Source organism: Coregonus lavaretus, assembly GCF_964263955.1.
Source record: "Coregonus lavaretus genome assembly, chromosome: 8".
NCBI lineage: Eukaryota > Metazoa > Chordata > Actinopteri > Salmoniformes > Salmonidae > Coregonus > Coregonus lavaretus.
In genome coordinates, this window is record NC_139995.1 from 16,136,896 (window position 1) to 16,156,712 (window position 19,817).

The following is a 19,817-nucleotide window of genomic DNA, read 5'->3' on the forward strand; positions in this document are numbered from 1 at the left end:
AATATTAACTGGTTAGGTAGCATTTCAATTACTCTCTTGGCAAGCAGCAACAGATTATACCGTTATTACATTTTTCATACATTGGAAATGTAACCATTTCAGTTAAACTGCATTTTAATAAAAGTACATTGCATTTATTCATCATTTCAACATGTATTCATCCCCATGTCCAGCTGTTTGCACACCAGAATTGCAGAGACATCCTTTTTATCATCATTTCCTCATATATATTGTTATTGCTCTCAGATAATGGCAAATAACGTCCTTTATAACCCCACATTCAAACAGCTGGTATCCTGACTCAGAGTGAGAATGGCAATTATCTGTAGCTCCCTGTCTCTAGACCGCCCCTTTGTGGTCATCTGATGAAATGCCTAACAAAGAACCTGCTCTAGGCACATTTACATGTTTATTAGCTCCTTCTCAATAAATTCTCACATTCACTGATTACAGAAATCTCATTTCTGATATTGTCCTGTGAGGAACATAAAACAAATCAAAGTTCAGAGTTGTGTATCTACCAAGCAGGTTTGGGATGTCTTCTACATCAAATCCAACTGAAATGCAGAGATCATCAGATCTTTCCATATCTAAATGGGATCCTCTCATTCACTAGCCCAGTTAATGACCAGACCCCATTATGTAAATCTGAGTACGGCCACTAATAGTGAGAAGTTGCTCACACAAACACGAGCACTGTCTCATTGCATAGATGGTGCTAATTGGACACTCCTTTGGTATAATTGCAGTGACTGAGGCCGTGCCCTCAGCTAACCTCTCCTTTAAGTATTGTTTTGCATCACATAAACAGTACAGGGAGCAATTAAGATGCGGCTCGTAAGCATCACTTGGGGGACCAATCAGCAAAACCATGAGAGAGAAGAGCTGAAGAGGGGAGGGACAGAGGTATGATATGGTACCCAGAGAAACACACAACCACAGCCCAGGAGCCTGTCAAACAGGGAGATATTACACATTTCTATGCAACAATGTGTAGCTAGTTTAGAAACGTTACTAAAGTGTACAGTCCCCATAAGGGTTAAGTTACAGTAAGAATAAACGTATTTCTTTTGTTAGAAAAAAAGTTGTATTTTACAGGTTTGATTGTGTTTATTTGAGGGACAGACTGCCTTGTGTACAATATCTTGCCATACACTTCTCAGTACAATGGAGCAACTTTTATAGGATCCCCTTTCTCCATCTACTGTGCCCAATCCAGTATGTACTGTACTTGCTTGCACAGTCGAAAAGAGCATGAGTTTAGTGTACTAATATCTTGAACTCCTGTATGGATCCTTATCAACTACTTGGCACTGATAAACAAAATACCTCTGACGAGGCCAATGGTTTGAATACTTGTTTATAAGAGTCACACACAGAGTCAAGCGAGTGAAGGGTTTCTGTATGAAAAAACAGATTTGCACCATGTAGAAGGGATATGATCAGCATAAAAAGGATATGCAACAAAGTGTGTATTACTATCAAGAAAATTAACATAGATGTAATATAAAAGCACAATTGTGTTTAAATAAATATGGCCCATTTATTGGAAGAGTACTGTATGAAATGTAACTTAACAAAATAATCTCCAATCTGACATAATGGTAAACCAGTGAGGTAATCACCCTGACCTAATCTCTCTATGCTATTCTCCCTGTGGAGATTATTCACAGTAGGTGCCTATTCCCAAGAGTGATCCAAAAGTGGAACAAAGAAAGTATCTCCGTCTCTGTGTGATCCAAGGGTGGAACAAAGAAAGTATCTCCTTCTCTCTACCACAGACTTTGCCCACCCTCTATGACTAAGTTATGCCCTGTCATGTAGTCGGAGGCGTCAGATGCCAAGTAGACCACTGCAGCTTGCAGGTCTGTCACTAGAGCCAGTCGTCCAGCAGGGATATCTGACAGCCAGCGCTGCACCAGAGGCCTCAGACTCTCTGAGTGAATGAGAGGGGTGTCAACAAACCCCCTGAAATGAGAGAGGGAGAGACAAAGATGGAGGGAGAAAAAAATCAACAAGAGGAATCAGAGACATCAGACTTCAGAGCCAGGAGTGACAGCAGCATGGTGTTTCAGAGCCACCACTCTGGTGACAAAAATAAACCCAATTATCCTCAGAGAAAGGGCACGGCGCAGCATCTCTGATGGTATTTACAGTGAGACTTGTGGCGTTTAATGACTGGCACGTCGATGGAAGCGCCACCGGGTACGACGGGACCCTGGGTGTAATTTGCCTTCAGGAGCCTGTAGATAAGCACTTTCTCTGCGTCTCGCTCACAATCTCACTTTGATTCCTGCCTGATATGTGCTTGAGCTGGTTTGATTCTCAGGCAGTGTGCTTAAGTGGCATTTAAAGGAAACAGGTGTGTTGGTACTGTAGGCATTTCCTCCTCTGATTTCCTCCTCTGAGACATAGGTACTTTCAAGTCTAGACGGTGCCTCTTCCAGTGTAATGTCAGTATTAGTCTATCATGACCAATTATGTTTTCTCCACCTAATGAAATATATAATTTGGATAAACATGTCAACACAGCTGTGTCTAATGAGAGACGACTTCAGGCTTTTCACACAATCAATATGACAGTAGCTAAAAGCTTCACGGTCGACTCATCTTTAGCCCAGACCCAACATGTTAGGTCTACAGTATTCCTGGCTGTGCCTTGATACAAATTCCAACATTTGGATAAATTAGCGGCTCCAAGGAGCATGTGACACCTTGGTTAACATATTCCACCTCAATTATATTTCTCTTCAGCGCCCTGTTATCTGGAACCTTTCCTGGCAATCAGAGGTGCTGTTTTCCCTCAACCAATTTTGTAGATAATGCAGCTTATCACCGGTGCGGCTAAAGTTGCCAATGAAATCAGGCTGCAGTCAACCTCGCACTCGCTAATTGTGTCCCTTTTTTATGCATATTTACCGACTGTCACTTCAAAGAAATCAGCGGCCCATTGAGACAGCCAGTTAGCAGAGGGAAAGAATTGCTTCTTTGCAAATTAAAATTAGCAAACAAGCTGGCGATAAATAAAGCAAAGCGGTGACTGGCGCATGAGCGGGCGCTTTGTTCTAGTGCTGTGACGGGGCCCGCACGCCGAGCCAAGCCACCGGACGGATGTGCTCAGGGATGGCTGTGGCTAAGGGATGCTCCACTTAACACAGGCAGAGCTCTTTCTCAGTTCTCGTCTTCCCGCCGCACGGCTTCACAGACAAACAGATACAAACAACGAGCTATTGTTGTGGAGACACTTGTAGTGATGATGGTAATTTGATTCCCTAATTGAATATAACAATTAGAGCAAGTGTTTGGTTGATTCATCCCTCAAGACGTCATCCAATTAAGCTTGAGCACATTGTTTGAGGACTTAAATTGGTGCCTCATTCTCAAATGGAGCTATTCCAATGGAGAAAAACACTCAATCACTCCTCATCACTATAGTGATGTAATATACTACACTTGGCAGCTCAATAAAAAACAATACATGGACTTTTTGTATGTTTACATTCTTAATCCAAGTTAGGATTGAAATCTTCTCCTTTTTATCTATGCCTATTTGTGATGTGTAAACTGTTGTGGCATGGGGATACAGTACCTGACACTGATACTATACTGTAGGTCTATTCTGTTTATAACAAACGCGAGAAAAACACTTACGGTGAGATGCAGTTGACTCGGACCCCTCTGTCAATCCACTCTGTACCAAGTGTCTGTGTCAGTTTGAGCACTCCTGCCTTTGAGGTGTTGAAGGCAAGCTGCTTTTGTGGATGGGGCACTGCAGAGGAAAGGCCAGGCAAAAGAACAAAGATACCACTGTCAACCAACTTGAACATATATATGATCTCTGACCATATAAGTTGCACTCAATGTCTAAAAAACAAACCTCACCCCTTTATTAACCATGAAACACACATTCAAATACACACTTTCTCCGAGAGTACCCCTGCATGTAATTCATTTGGAGCATTACTTAATTTCAATCATAACTCAGCTCCCTGCTTTCATACTGGATCCTACATGAAAACACCTCCATTAGCTGCTGGGGACCCCGTGGATGAAGCCATGTCAAATTAATTGCTTGTAATGTCCGGTTCTGCACCATGTTCAGCAACAAAGGCAACACACCATTTGTTTGCCTTGACTATCACAGATGCTGCACACTGCATGGGATGCTGGGACAGCGGCTCGTTTTCCTCTGGTTGATTAATCATCACAAGGAAGCCTCCAAGTTACATACAACTTTAGTAGTTAACCTCGTCGCCCCGTGATCTCACTGCCAAATTGCTTCGGTCGGGACTGAGATGATAAATATAGCACAGCTGCAGAGAGGCAGGGGCCGGTCCTGGGGAGACAGACTGGACTGGAGCTTCTGTCTAGAAAGTAAAATAGCTGATGTGAGGAGAGGATGCTTCCATGATGGAGTGAGGAGGCTGAGGAGGAGGTGCAGGCCCCTGGGTAGGGCCTCAGCCCAGGAGGAGAGGAGGAGCACGTGAGGAGGAGCAGAGCCCAGGGCTTACACCCAGATTGAAGGTGAAAGCTGACTTATCAGGACAGGAAACAGAGCTAAAAAAGCCTAACAGTGCTAATCCTCACTGAAGACCTGATGATACGGCTCCAAAATACCGTTCAAAACAGGCCTTCATCCTTCAAATAAACCTGCATTGATGTTTTCCGTCTTGAAGAGCAGTAATCCTTAGAGAGGTAGAAAGAGAGCACTCTCTAAAACCCTCTTTAACACCCACCCTGCTACTTATTGCCCATTCTAAGTGGGGGGAAAACAAGCCCTTTCATCAGGCAGGCCTACACAGACTCAAGTCCTCAGGACAGAAAGATTGGCTCTTATTAAAGAAAGGATTCATTGTTCTTAAGTGCGTTAACACGCTGGTGGCAACTGCAGGTATATACAGTGGGGAGAACAAGTATTTGATACACTGCCGATTTTGCAGGTTTTCCTACTTACAAAGCATGTAGAGGTCTGTAATTTTTATCATAGGTACACTTCAACTGTGAGAGACGGAATCTAAAACAAAAATCCAGAAAATCACATTGTATGATTTTTAAGTAATTAATTTGCATTTTATTGCATGACATAAGTATTTGATCACCTACCAACCAGTAAGAATTCCGGCTCTCACAGACCTGTTAGTTTTTCTTTAAGAAGCCCTCCTTTTCTCCACTCATTACCTGTATTAACTGCACCTGTTTGAACTCGTTACCTGTATAAAAGACACCTGTCCACACACTCAATCAAACAGACTCCAACCTCTCCACAATGGCCAAGACCAGAGAGCTGTGTAAGGACATCAGGGATAAAATTGTAGACCTGCACAAGGCTGGGATGGGCTACAGGACAATAGGCAAGCAACTTGGTGAGAAGGCAACAACTGTTGGCGCAATTATTAGAAAATGGAAGAAGTTCAAGATGACGGTCAATCACCCTCGGTCTGGGGCTCCATGCAAGATCTCACCTTGTGGGGCATCAATGATCATAAGGAAGGTGAGGGATCAGCCCAGAACTACACGGCAGGACCTGGTCAATGACCTGAAGAGAGCTGGGACCACAGTCTCAAAGAAAACCATTAGTAACACACTACGCCGTCATCGATTAAAATCCTGCAGCGCACGCATGGTCCCCCTGCTCAAGCCAGCGCATGTCCAGGCCCGTCTGAAGTTTTCCAATGACCATCTGGATGATCCAGAGGAGGAATGAGATAAGGTAATGTGGTCTGATGAGACAAAAATAGAGCTTTTTGGTCTAAACTCCACTCGCCGTGTTTGGAGGAAGAAGAAGGATGAGTACAACCCCAAGAAAACCATCCCAACCGTAAAGCATGGAGGTCGAAACATCATTCTTTGGGGATGCTTTTCTGCAAAGGGGACAGTGCGACTGCACCGTATTGAGGGGAGGATGGATGGGGCCATATATCGCGAGATCTTGGCCAACAACCTCCTTCCCTTAGTAAGAGCATTGAAGATGGGTCGTGGCTGGGTCATCCAGCATGACAACAACCCGAAACACACAGCCAGGGCAACTAAGGAGTGGCTCCGTAAGAAGCATCTCAAGGTCCTGGAGTGGCCTAGCCAGTCTCCAGACCTGAACCCAATAGAAAATCTTTGGAGGGAGCTGAAAGTCCGTATTGCCCAGCGACAGCCCCGAAACCTGAAGGATCTGGAGAAGGTCTGTATGGAGGAGAGGGCCAAAATCCCTGCTGCAGTGTGTGCAAACCTGGTCAAGACCTACAGGAAACGTATGATCTCTGTAATTGCAAACAAAGGTTTCTGTACCAAATATTAAGTTCTGCTTTTCTGATGTATCAAATACTTATGTCATGCAATAAAATGCAAATTAATTACTTAATTACTTAAAAATCATACAATGTGATTTTCTGGATTTTTGTTTTAGATTCCGTCTCTCACAGTTGAAGTGTACCTATGATAAAAATTACAGATCTCTACATGCTTTGTAAGTAGGAAAACCTGCAAAATCGGCAGTGTATCAAATACTTGTTCTCCCCACTGTATATCTAAATGAGAGTGCCGCTGCTATGACTCCCTCTATTGTTAGCATGTAGAAATACACTATATATACAAAAGTATGTGGACACCCCTTCAAATTAGTGGATTCGGCTATTTCAGCCACACCCGTTGCTGACAGGTGTACAAAATCGAGCCCACAGCCATACGATCTCCATAGACAGACATTGGCAGTAGAATGACCTCATTGACTTTCAACGTGGCACCGTCATAGGATGCCACCTTTCCAACAAGTCAGTTCGTCAAATGTATGCCTTGCTAGAGCTGCCCTGGTCAACTGTAAGTGCTGTTATTGTGAATTAGCAAAGTGGTAGGCCACACAAGCTCACAGAACAGGACCGCCAAGTGCTGAAGCGCGTAGCGTGTAAAAATCGTCTGTCCTCGGTTGCAACACTCACTACCGAGTTCCAAACTGCCTCTGGAAGCAATGTAAGCACAAGAACTGTTCGTTGGGAGCTTCATGAAATGGGTTCCATGGCCTTACACAAGCCTAAGATCAGTGTCAAGTGTCGGCTGGAGTGGTGTAAATCTCGCTGCCATTGGACTCTGGAGCAGTGGAAACGCGTTCTCTGGAGTGATGAATCATGCTTCACCATCTGGCAGGCCGACGGACGAATCTGGGGTTTGGCGGATGCCAGGAGAACGCTGCCTGCCCGAATGCATAGTGCCAACTGTCAAGTTTGGTGGAGGAGGAATAATGGTCTGGAGCTGTTTTTCATGGTTCGGGCTAGGCCCCTTAGTTCCAGTGAAGGGAAATCTTAACGCTACAGCATACAATGACATTCTATGTGCTTCCAACTTTGTGGCAACAGTTTGGGGAAGGCCCTTTCCTGTTTCAGCATGACAATGCCCCCGTGCACAAAGCGAGGTCCATATAGAAATAGTTTGTTGAGATCGGTGTGGAAGAACTTGACTGGCTTGCACAGAGCCCTGACCTCAACCCCATCGAACACCTTTGGGATGAATTGGAACGGCGACTGCGAGCCAGGCCTAATCGCCCAACATCAGTGCCCGACCTCACTAATGCTCTTGTGGCTGAATGGAAGCAAGTCCCCGCAGCAATGTTCCAACATCTAGAGGAAATCCTTCCCAGAAGAGTGGTGGAGAAGAGTGGTGGCTGTTACAGCAGCAAAGGGGGTACCAACTCCATATTAATGTCCATGATTTTGGAATGAGATGTTCGACGAGCAGGTGTCCACATACTTTTGGTTATGTAGTGTACATTTAATGCTCCTCCTCCTGTGTGTCCTACCATCATTCTCTTGAGATCTACAGGGAGGGGGGAAAAACACATTTTATTCAGCAGATGGACAAAAAGCTGTCATTGTGCATTTTAATTGGACATTCACGGCTGCTTTTTGGTACCCTACTTGGCTAGAACAAGTCCCATCTGATTATGCATTATGACAATATTATAACAGATGTCCAGTCCAATAAAGTAAATTCCTTCAGGACTGCTGGTAATGTGAGTAATTGATCACTTTTTTATGCTGGCCTCTATTTACCAGCATGGTCCTGTTTTACAGATTGCCCCTGTAGTTGGGACTGAGGCCCATATGGCACAGCAGTTTATTGGCGATTTGACTATACTGCTGATGAAGTGCTGCTGTTCCTCTGGAGGAACCTGTAGGAGGATTTCAACTGGGCTGTGAATATCTCAGATTTTACAATGCACTCAGTAAAATCTAAAAGCATCTTCCGCTGCTTAAGCATGGCCCTTGGCACAGGCAGGCAGGCAGTCAGGCAGGCAGAGTTGTTGCACAGGAACACCCTTTACATGTTGGACCTCATGTTGCCTTCCTTCCACATCCTCCCCACAGCTCAGGAGACAGATGTTTATTATGATGCAAAACTGCCTTTATGAGCAGCAATCACAACTGTGTGTTTGCAGTGGGAGAATAATGTGGATGGATCAATCACTATAGCATTGGCCTGAATAAACAGTTATATGGTGAAAATTAGCAGTAGTAGCAATTATACTGTTAGACATAGATTGCATTTGAGAAATGGGTCACCAAGTTTTCTTCCTCTAATGTCACTTTTAGTTCACTAAAAGACACTGACATGGAATTACTATAGAACGTCAAGCCCAGTCAAGTCTGTTTGCAACACTACAGAAACAAACTGTATACAATTATGTTCTGGTGCAAAACAACACTGTGATGTGTAGTACATGTACTTCACAGCCTAGGAGACATCAATGAGGCAACAAAGCTCATCTCATTATTCTTCACTTAACTCACCATTCTTCACTTGGCTCACAATACATGGAGATGAAAGGAAGACAAATGTACAGGATAGATAGAATCATCACTCACCTATTAGACTGGCCATGGATGCTGTGTTAATAATCTTCCCATATCCTTGCTTCAGCATCACATGACCTGCAGCCTGAGGCAAGAATTCAGGGGGAATGGACGCATATTAGGAACATTCTTCACACTTTTAGTATTGACACCCTATTGCTGCATTTCCATTGAAGATTTACCCCAGTGTTTTACCCTAAAGTCTCAGAATCTTCTGTTTCCATCTACGCAGGCCGGCACCCGTGTCTCACTGGGCCATGGCTCCGGCGGTACGGCTCTAACTTGGAGCCAAGGCAAGGCCCTGGGTACTTTTCAGCTGTCATTTACATAACAAGGGCTAACTGTGAACTTTAACACCTTCTCACAAAGCAACAATGTTGAATGATGCAGAGGTTGGGAGATTCTGCACGCCACAAGTCTTTAGTCTTTAGAGCGACAGGTAGGCTAGCGGTTAGAGTGTTGGGCTACCTGTCGCTACCTACCCGAGCCGACAAGATGAAAAATCTGTCGATGTGCCCTTGAGCAAGTAAATTAACCCTAATTTACTCCAGCTGACCCTGTAAAACAACACATTTCACTGCACCTATCCGTTGTACGTGACAATAAAACAGAACACAATAACACTAAAGCTTACATTAACGGATCACTGGTGTGGGGGTAAGTCTCAATGGAAAAGCGCCATTATATCAAATCAAATCAAATTGTATTTGTCACATGCGTCGAATACAACAGGTGTAGACCTTACAGTGAAATGCTTACTTACAAGCCCTTAGCCAACAATACAGTTTTAAGAAAAATAAGTGTTAAGTGAAAAATAGATAAGTAAAAAGAAAAAAAGAAGAAAAAAAGAAAAAAAAGAAATAACAAATAATTAAAGAGCATTAGTGTACACTTTTCATTATTATTCATACTTACTCAAAGACCCTAACTCAAACTCTCCTATATATTCCATGTGTAACTTACATAGGGCGGCGCACAATTGGCCCAGCGTCGTCCGGGTTTGGCCGGTGTAGGCCGTCATTGTAAATAAGAATTTGTTCTTAACTGACTTGCCTAGTTAAATAAAGGTAAAATAAAAAAATTCAAAAACAGGCCAAACATTCCCCCCAAGACAGTTAGACCTGTAAGCTGAACTGAAATGTAAACTACTGTACATGTTTCACATTTTCCAACAGGCCTTTGCCACAGTTACAGTATGACCCTCTGAGTGATGGAATAGATCACACAGGCCTACACTAGTATACAGTAGAGGAGTTACATACACTGACAGCACATGGAAGTCCCCCTCAAGTTGACATCAAAGGTTTGGTCCCACTCTTCCAGAATGGTGTCTTCACTGGCTGAGTTCATGTTGATCTCTGCATTGTTGCATGCTATTTGGATCTCTCCCCATTTGGACACAATGCTGTCAATCATCCTCTCAACATCCCCGGATACAATTTATCCCTGTATTAAAAAGGAGTGGCTGTTTAAAATGTGACAATAGTCAACATGTCTAGACTAAGGATTAACATGGGCAACCGGGATCCCGGGACTGTCCCGGAAACAATCTTCACATTTCCCGAAAAAAAATATGACAAGACACAGGAAATTACAACATTTTCCCCAAATGTAGCACTAATGCAATTCCACAAAATGCACAACATGCGCAGCAGTAAATTAGCCAAAAATGAAATAGCACATTATCCAAACAGGTTGTCGCATGGAGGCCTTTAGCCTAGTGTATTTACTTCACACAAAGTCACCATAAATTCAAAGCACACGCATAATTGACAGTGCCAGACTGCACACGCGACATGAATACAGTTAACAAACCCTACAGGAAACCCCTACAGTATAGCCTATAAAATAACATGTCTCTTTGAGATGTCATTGCGACTCTTCAGACAGTCGCAAATTTGACAGGCCTATGCACAATTCACTACATAGGCATCTCTGACACAGACATAAAGTATGTTAAGAAGTCATAGGCATGAGGGAAAATTCTATCATCTTCTCCTGTCCTAGAGCCTAGGCTATTTTTCTATCCAGTCCCAATCCCACTGAAACCCAAAATTCTGACTCCTGTCTCGCATGAAAATTCCTAACTTTATTATGTAATCGATAGGTAGCATTAACAAAACACGTCTCTCGCCTATGCATGTCAAAATCCTGGTATAACATGTCCCCCGCTTCTCTGCCCTATCCCGTACTTGCTGCCCATATGTGAGCTTCGGTAGAGAATGTGTGATCAACAAACTGTATGAGAGTAGATACGGATATTATTAAAACAGAGTTGGTCCCCGTTAAGATACCTTGATATTTAAACTATTCCCACTTTTCATCTCCCCGTTATTCATGAGCTGATCTGCTATCTGTATAATCATCAACTAGATTTTGCCAAATATAGGAGATATTCTGTCATTAGTTGAAGGAGGTTATCTAGCAAGCTTAGCAACTTTGGTCATTTGACTTTAGTTTGACTGCAGTTACAAAGTTTGTATGATTCGACAAAGCTATACTCGGGGTGCGCTCTGTGCGCCCTGGAGTGCGCTCTGTGTGGAGATAGCTTAATGCTGAAATGCGCTGAATTAATTGAGGAACATGATAATGCTCAAAATTTATGAACGGCCTGTTTCGCAATTCAGTACAATGTCACTGGCGAGCAAAGATAGTTACTTTATCACTACCAATAATACGTTTTATTTTCTCTGAAATCTTTACATAGTGGGGCAGTCAACAAATTGGTGCAGCGCCCCTCTTATTTGGGGAGCACACTGGCATAGTGACCATATCTTGGTTTTAAACACTTTAAATGGGCACTTCTTGTTTTTTCCTGGGACTCTCGGATAAATATGAATTATTCGCGGTATTGAAACTTGGTAGATTTTCGGGAAAATATTCATCTCTAGATTAGACTGATAATATTGAAATCCTTGATATTCTTTTTTGAATTCATATGCAAAATATGGTGCAAATGAACGTTTTTTTGACATATAATATAGCCAGTTGGCCCTGGAATTTTACAATATACAGTATTTCCTCTACTTTCCCTGACAGTAGACCACCATCTGCTGGCAAATACATGGAAGTGTAATATGAAAAGCCAAGATTGTAACATATAATCATAGTGTTGTGTGCTAATGACAAGCCCTTACCTTTCAGTGTGAACTCCTCTGCCACACCCTCAGCCTTGCCTTGGTCCAGGTCCACGACAGCCACCTTGGCTCCAGCCTCTCCCAGAGCATGTGCGAACGCCCTGCCTATACCCTGGCCTGCCCCCGTCACATAGAACACCCTGCCGTCCAGACGCATCCGGCCCAGGATTGTCCTCCCGTTCACAGTACGGAATACCTAATTGTATGTTACCTTGCTCTGAGACACAAGTTGTGAGTTGTAAGTGATCAGGGAAAAAGTCTGTATGAGCTGTTAAGTACTGTAAAGTCACCATTTGACTTATGGTAGTAGTAACCACCGTTGCCAATGAACAATGGTAGTGCCTGTGCTAAAAGTAAAATCAGACAAAATATTAACTAAATATGGTTCTGAGAATGTGTCTTACACATGCTGGTGCCATGGGTACTCTGCGGATGATGCTGATCCCATCTCTAAGAGGAACAATGACCTTGAAAACCAAACACTTCTTAATTAACACAAGAGACAATACCCTGTAATAATCAGGCACTACAAGCCATGTCTCTCCACAGACCTGCTCCACACAATGATCACTCATGACAAACTGGTTAAAATCTCGAAGCACCAGTCCGTTTTCATCAGAGGTGTCCTTTAGGTAGACCTTAGCCTTGAACAGAGAGTTATCCACACATATCATACCACTCAGCCTTAGGAGGTTATGGTCCAGGATGAACTTGTAGTAGTTGATGTAGTTGTTCTTGTCTGCGTCGACGAAGGCCATGTCAAACTGCTCGCCTGCTGCAGCCAATTCCTTTAAAAGAGACAATATTATCAGAGCACTGAACCATTCACTGTCAATGAGCTAGATGTACTGATAAAGTGTATTTCCATGTACCCCTGCCAGTCACTCAAATAACAGGGGTAATGGTTATGTTATATAGCATAGGCTACTTATTGCACTCATCATATGTATTACACTTTTAATAGAAATAGTTATGTTACCATAAGTGATTTGGTTTGCATTGTATATCCACATAACTTCATAACCTGGTTATTAAACGAGCAGATCAACATGTGAAATCACTGCAGGCAAATACATCATGCTTTAACTAGTCACCTTCAAGGTATCCATGGCAGAACCAATCTTTACTGTTATCTTCCTGCCATGTGGAGACTTGTCAAATATGGGCTGAGCAAATTCTTTAAGATATGGCTCGAGCTCACAGGCAACCAGTGAACCATCCTCGGGCAGTCCTTTAGCAATTGACAGAGCCCCATAGCCTGTGAACATGCCTATCTCCTCTTGACTTTACTCATGTGGACCAGTGACGCACTCTTTTGGAAGCCAAAACGGAGTTTTGCCCTCCTCGAAAACTTTATCCCAGTTGTGTTCCATCGTTTTCCTACAGATCAGTGAGAGATTAAGTAAGAAATGTGCATGAGAAACCATACAGGTGTACTGTGTTTGTGGGACAGACACAGGAAATACTCACCCATACAGCTCAGCGAGAGGTGCACTTTACTGGCTACTCATTTTCTCCAGGTAGCTGTCTAGACCACACGCTATGTCCAGGGCTTTCTGTAGGTGGTACCCTCAGCTCCTCTGGAATGTTGGCAATGCCATCTGCCATCGGGGTGTCAGAGACTGCAGAGAACACAAGGAAAACAAACTGTACACAAGCCCATACTGTATAGGCCTACTGAGTACTGTAGACCATTATACTAATACAAAATTAGAGACAGGGAGGCCAAAAATAAGGTGATGATTAAGGTGAAGGAGTGATTCTAATGAAAGATATGTGTTTTAATATGACAATTCAGACTTCTCTGTGTCATGACAGAACTATACCACTAGGTGGACATAGAGCTCTACCAAAGACTGATGAGACCTGGAAGGAGGACCTATGAATAACCGCAACAGGTGGGGTTATAACTTCTGCGTATTTGTAGCCTATTTACGGTAATTGAATTCCAATAAATATTAATGTTTCATTTTATGAAGCAAATATAACCCAATGAGCACCATCCGATGGCCACATCCATGGGCGTTGAAAATATGTTGAAATTTGGTCCGTCCCTGGTCTTGATTTCAAATTGGTTCAGATTTGGTCCGGTCCAGACCGGCCTTGATTTCAACGTCCACAGATGTCTGGTCCGGACTTGACTTGATTTGGCCCAAACATAGACGTTTATGATTGGTTCAGATTTGGTCCGGTCTGGATCTTAAGTTTGCTCAATTTTCCTATTTTAATAATGTAATGGGATATAATGCTTTCTTCATTGACATTTTAAATTTGCCCATAGAAACAATGACCAAAAAAATATGCATTTTCAAGGTCGGTAAAATATGTATTTTTAATGTCCGGGAAATATGTATTTTAAACATCCAGAAAAAAACGTATTTTCAACTTTCATCCAGAGACGAAAATGAACCTAATTTCAAAGTCTGAAAAATACATATTTTCAACGTCATTTTGCTAACTGGGAATCGATTTTGTGTATACTACCTTCAAGTTTCCTTTCATCTTTCTAGTTGATATTTGACCTCCTGCATCCTACAGACAGCAACTATGTAGCCTAGCCTATCAACAACTGCAGCTCATTCATTTCATTGACTAGAAAGTAAATCTGGGACGCTCAAATTAGTATGATATGTTACGTTTGCTATGGTTACAAAAACAGATGGTTACTTAAGGCAAAAACGAAAGAAGGGTGGTTGGTCGTGGTGAATGGGTGGGGTATACCCAAAGGTTTTCATCATGGACAACTATAGCATTTTAGCTAATTTACATTTACGTCATTTAGCAGACACTCTTATCCAGAGCGACTTACAAATTGGTGCATTCACCTTATAGCCAGTGGGATAACCACTTTACAATATGTATATATATAAAGGGGGGGGGGGGGGGGGGGGGGGGGGGGGGTGGTAAGGGGGGGTAGAAGGATTACTTTATCCTATCCCAGGTATTCCTTAAAAAGGTGGGGTTTCAAGTGTCTCCGGAAGGTGGTGAGTGTTTTAGCAACTACTTACTACTTTTTAGCTACTTTGTAACTAACTAGCATTTTAGCTAACCATTCCCCTAACCCTAACCTTAACCCAATGGCTAAGCATGGTCTTAAACTTGCGATGCTCCACCCCCCCCCCCCCCCCCCCCCCCCCCCCCCCCCCCGCCGCTACTCCACCAACCACCAGGATGCCCGGCATCAGAACATTCCAGGCATTCCCGTGGTTGGCAGATAGCAGGTTGACTGGCATGTCGGACCCGCAAACATTGGGTACTGGTAAGTATAACACAACCAACGAACAGCATAACACATAACACACAGCTGTCTGTGCGGGTCGCTATACAGCCCCCCCCCCCCCCCACCACAAAGTCCCTCGTCCCCGAGCGAACAAACAAAGTCTCTGAAGCGACCCGGAGGTCTCCTTTGCCTACGTGGCCATGATGGTCGCAGAGTGTCCAGATGTGGAACAGGGGGCTCAGTCCGTGGCAGGGGGCTGCCCCTCTGGGGCCCAGGGGATGAAGGGACATGGGGGACAAGGATGAGGGAACGGGGAATAAAGTCCGTGGCTCCGGTAAGGGAGACTGGGTGAGTGGGCTGTCTGGAGCCTTGTCTGCGGCGCCTGGGGGTGGATGCTTGAGGAATGTCATTGCCAGAGAGGGGAATTGTGGGGGTCCCTGGGGAACAGGAGGGCTATCCAGGGGCCGACCAAACGCTATCTCTGCAGGGGTGCGGATCTCTCTCCCCAGGAGGGCAGGCGTGCAACCTGCCCCTCCGGCTATTTGAAAGACATGAGCCACTGGAGAGCAGAGTGGTCAGTCGTTACAGTAAAGGGCAGGCCACCCAGGTAGTACTTGAAGTGTTTGATGGAAGCAACAACAGCGAGGAGCTCCCGCCGGGTGACACAGTAGCAGCGCTCATGTTTGTTGAATGTTTTGCTGAAATATGCCACCACTCTCTCCCCCTCTGGCCGCACCTGGGCCAGCATCCCACCCATGCCCACATTGCTCGCGTCTGTGTCCAGGATAAAGGGCAAGGTGAGGTTGGGTGTGAGCACAGGGGCCTCGATCAGTGCACGTTTGAGGGTGTTGAAGGCCACCTCGCACTCCACTGTCCAAGTAAAGGCCTTGTCTTTCTGCAGCAGGCAGTTCAGGAGAGCATCGACGCTTGAGAAGCCCCGTACAAACCTCCTGTAGTACGAGGCCAGGCCCAGGAAGCTCTTCAGCTGATGCTGGTCGGTGGGGGTGGGCCAGCCATGAGTCTCTGCTGCTTTAACTGTTGGAGTAAGGGGGTTGTTGGGTTGTGTGAATGTGACATTAGGGGGGGGGGGCATGGTGACTGCCGGCCCTCCCTGGAAGTTCAGTGTGCCCCCATTTAGGTCTAACTGGCAGCCTGTGCTCCTAAGAAAGTCCAACCCCAGGATACAAGGGTCCTGCACAGCCGCCACCCACACAGGATGACGCACAGTCCTGCCCCCTACTGTCAGAGTCATTATTCCCTTCCCTTTCATGGTTGCCAGCTGACCTGTGACTGTGAGGAGCTGCACAGTTGTGGGCTCAAACTGAGTCCAACCTGGCACAACATCCGGCTTCACCAGGGTTACTGTGGACCCAGTTTCCACCAGGGCAGAGCAGGGCACCCCCTCCACAGTAACAGGGACATGACAAAAGTCCCCAACACAGGTCTGGCCCACCACAACAGGCTCCATCCGCTTGCACTCGTCTGCTTCTGGGGGGCGTGGAGCCTTGCTCCCCCGTTCGTGACGGTGGGCTCCTCCTGGCGATGGTGGTAGTTGGGAAAGAGAGCCAGGGGTCCGCACTGCCCCGCTGTTTCCCTGAGCTCTGAGGGACATGGGGCAATCCCAGCGCAGATGACCTAGCTGGCCACACCCCCAGCAGACCATGGGACCAGGGCGTGTGTTGCGTGCCACCTGTAGCAACACAGCACGAATTAGTTCAGTCATTTCAGCCACCCATGCAGGCTTTTCCGGCTCTGGGCTGCTCTGCCCCACAGCCCGCACAGTGGGTGTGTTTCCCTGCACCCCCACCGAAGCCCCAGCTGAATCCCCAGCCCACACAAGCTCCCTCTCCAAAGCCATCTCCAAGGCTATCTGCAATGACTCAGGATGAGCCAGCTGGGTCTGTATGCGCAGCTCTGTAGGAGAGAACACCTGTTTGAACTGGTCCCGTGCTAGCTCGCTCTGCACAGAGGGGGGCATGTGAGCATATGCCTGCCGAGAGAGGCTCTCAATGTCATTAGCTAGCACCCGTAGTGGCTCTCCAGGCTGCCTGCGTCTATTACTCAGTTTGGAGCGCAGCAGCCAGGGCTGTACACACTGTCCAAAGCGCCTCCTCAGTGCTCCAACTAAAGCCCCATATACACGCCTGTCCTCGGGGCTAATCAATATCAAACAGGACAGAGCATCATCAGTGAGGCACAAAGCGAACTGCAGTGCCCTATCTTCATTTGACCACCCCCCAAAATGAGCTAACAGTTCAACCTGAGTACTTTGGGATCTTAACAGATGCGGACACAATCGGTGACTGGGCGCCGCCATGTTTGTTTACATCCTGAGCCCCAGCCTCCTCGTCATGCACCATAGACATCACCCCTTCGGTCCGGCCCCCAGAATCCGCGTGAAGCACAGTCGATGAAGCACTCATGCACGCTTCAGCCGCCATCATTCTAGCGGTCACCCTCAAGTGGCCTCTGTGCTCTGATGCCCTTGCGATCTCCTCGTCAAGATCCTCCGACATCCATGCACATGCACCTCCTTGGCCATAATTGTCCCCTACCTCCACCTTCACTTTCGTAATCCCTCGAAGCATTTTCAACCCCTTCTCTCCACGTAACGTTAGCTAGCCATGGTAGTCAGCTAGCTAGGTGGCTAACTTTTATCCATGTTTTTACTTCTTACACCATTGTAATGACCTGGCTAGATCATAAATATCGCCATCACGGTTAACAACTCCATTGTGTCCTCCTCCCAGAGTGCAAGGAACATTGGCGTGACCCTGGACAACACACTGTCGTTCTCCGCTAACATCAAAGCGGTGACCCGATCCTGCAGGTTCAGACCCTACCTTATACATAAAGCGGCACAGGTCCTAATCCAGGCACTTGTCATCTCCCATCTGGATTACTGCAACTCGCTGTTGGCTGGGCTCCCTGCCTGTGCCATTAAACCCCTACAACGTATCCAGAATGCTGCAGCCCGTCTGGTGTTCAACCTTCCCAAGTTCTCTCATCTCACCCCGCTCCTCCACACACTCCACTGGCTTCCAGTTGAAGCTTGCATCTACTACAAAACCATGGTGCTTGCCTACGGAGCTGTGAGGGGAACGGCACCTCCTTACCTTCAGGCTCTGATCAGACCCTACACCCAAACGAGGGCACTACGTTCATCCACCTCTGGCCTGCTAGTCCCCCTACCTCCACGGAAGCACAGTTCCCGCTCAGCCCAGTCAAAACTATTCGCTGCTCTGACACCCCAATGGTGGAACAAGCTCCCTCACGACGCCAGGACAGCGGAGTCACTGACCACCTTCCGGATACACTTGAAACCCTACCGCTTTAAGGAATACCTGGAATAGTATAAAAGTCATCCTGGATAAGAGTGTCTGCTAAATGACTAAAATGTAAATGTAAATAAATGAACAATTGTCCAGACAGAGGTTTGAGTTTACGAATTCCCAGTTTATTAACCAAACTCAACACAGGCTACTGTTTGGCCATAGCCCACGCCAAATAAATCAAGGATACCCGTATAAAACAACCGTGACCACCTCTTGTTAAGACCAGATGAAAGAGAGAGAACAATGGCTAAGCATGGTCTTAAACTTGCGATGCTCCACCCCCCTGCCAACCCCCCCACACCCCAGGCGGCGCTCCACCAACACCAGGAAGCCCGGCACCAGAACATTCCAGGCATTTCTGTGGTTGGCAGATAGCAGGTTGACTGGCATGTCAGACCGCACGAACACTGGGTACTGGTAAGTACAACACAACTAATGAATAGCATAACACATAACACACAGCTGTTTGTGCGGGCCGCTACATAACGGAATAACGTACAAAATAATACGAAATGCTCTGAGACCAGGTTGTTCATTCGAGCTTCTGCAATCACTATGTGGGAATGACCGACATAGAGGCACTTCAAGGGTGCGCGCGTGGGATAATAATCAAATCAAACAGATCTATTAAAACGTCAACATAATGACATTGTATCTCGCCCATGCTTTTGGCAGCTTGCATGGTGAATGTCCACGGCGTTCGTAAGACTAAATGCACAACAAGTAGTCAACTCTGTTAGGTTCCAGAAGAGGGGCTAGCGAAGCAGCTGAGACTATATATCTAACGTTACCTAAAACACAGCTTATTTTGTGTAAATGGATTTGATTGTTGGCTAACGAAACAACCCGAAAAAACGATGCATTTTTCCTAGAAAAGCGTTCCGCCCACGTGCCCGTTGACAAATATTATATCAGTGACAAACTTTTGGTGTAAACCTTTCCCAACAAACTTTATTCTCCACAGTGAGGGTCTTTTTACTGACATCACGTGGGCACAAAACATTCTTCTGTTGCGGACTATGTCAATGGAGCTGATTTTCACGTGTGTGCGAAAGACTGCATTATTGCATGCCAAGTCATGCACTACTGTATCTGTCCTGGGACATTTAAACTTTATGAGCTGTCCAGTATATCAGGCATCCTCAGGGTTGTGGGTTCGATTCCCACGGGGGGCAGTATGAAAAATGTATGCACTCACTATCTGTAAGTCGCTCTGGACAAGAGCGTCTGCTAAATGACTAAAATATAAATGTAACTTGGGTCAGAAGTAGGCTAAATACATCATCCTGAT

The 19,817-nt window shown here is 45.4% G+C and overlaps 1 pseudogene across 1 annotated transcript; it reads right to left on the bottom strand.

The window, feature by feature from the left end:
* Positions 1-1,772: 1,772 nt before the first annotated feature.
* Positions 1,773-17,707, bottom strand: LOC311133442 (annotated as a pseudogene). Its single transcript has 14 exons — positions 17,519-17,707; positions 16,645-17,151; positions 15,778-16,086; positions 15,386-15,455; positions 13,442-13,593; positions 13,066-13,351; positions 12,523-12,759; positions 12,376-12,438; positions 11,972-12,167; positions 10,760-10,769; positions 10,098-10,251; positions 8,847-8,919; positions 3,652-3,769; positions 1,773-1,968 (listed from the first exon to the last, which is right to left on the bottom strand). The product of its transcript is annotated as an uncharacterized misc_RNA (transcript).
* Between the last annotated feature and the right edge of the window lie 2,110 nt (positions 17,708-19,817).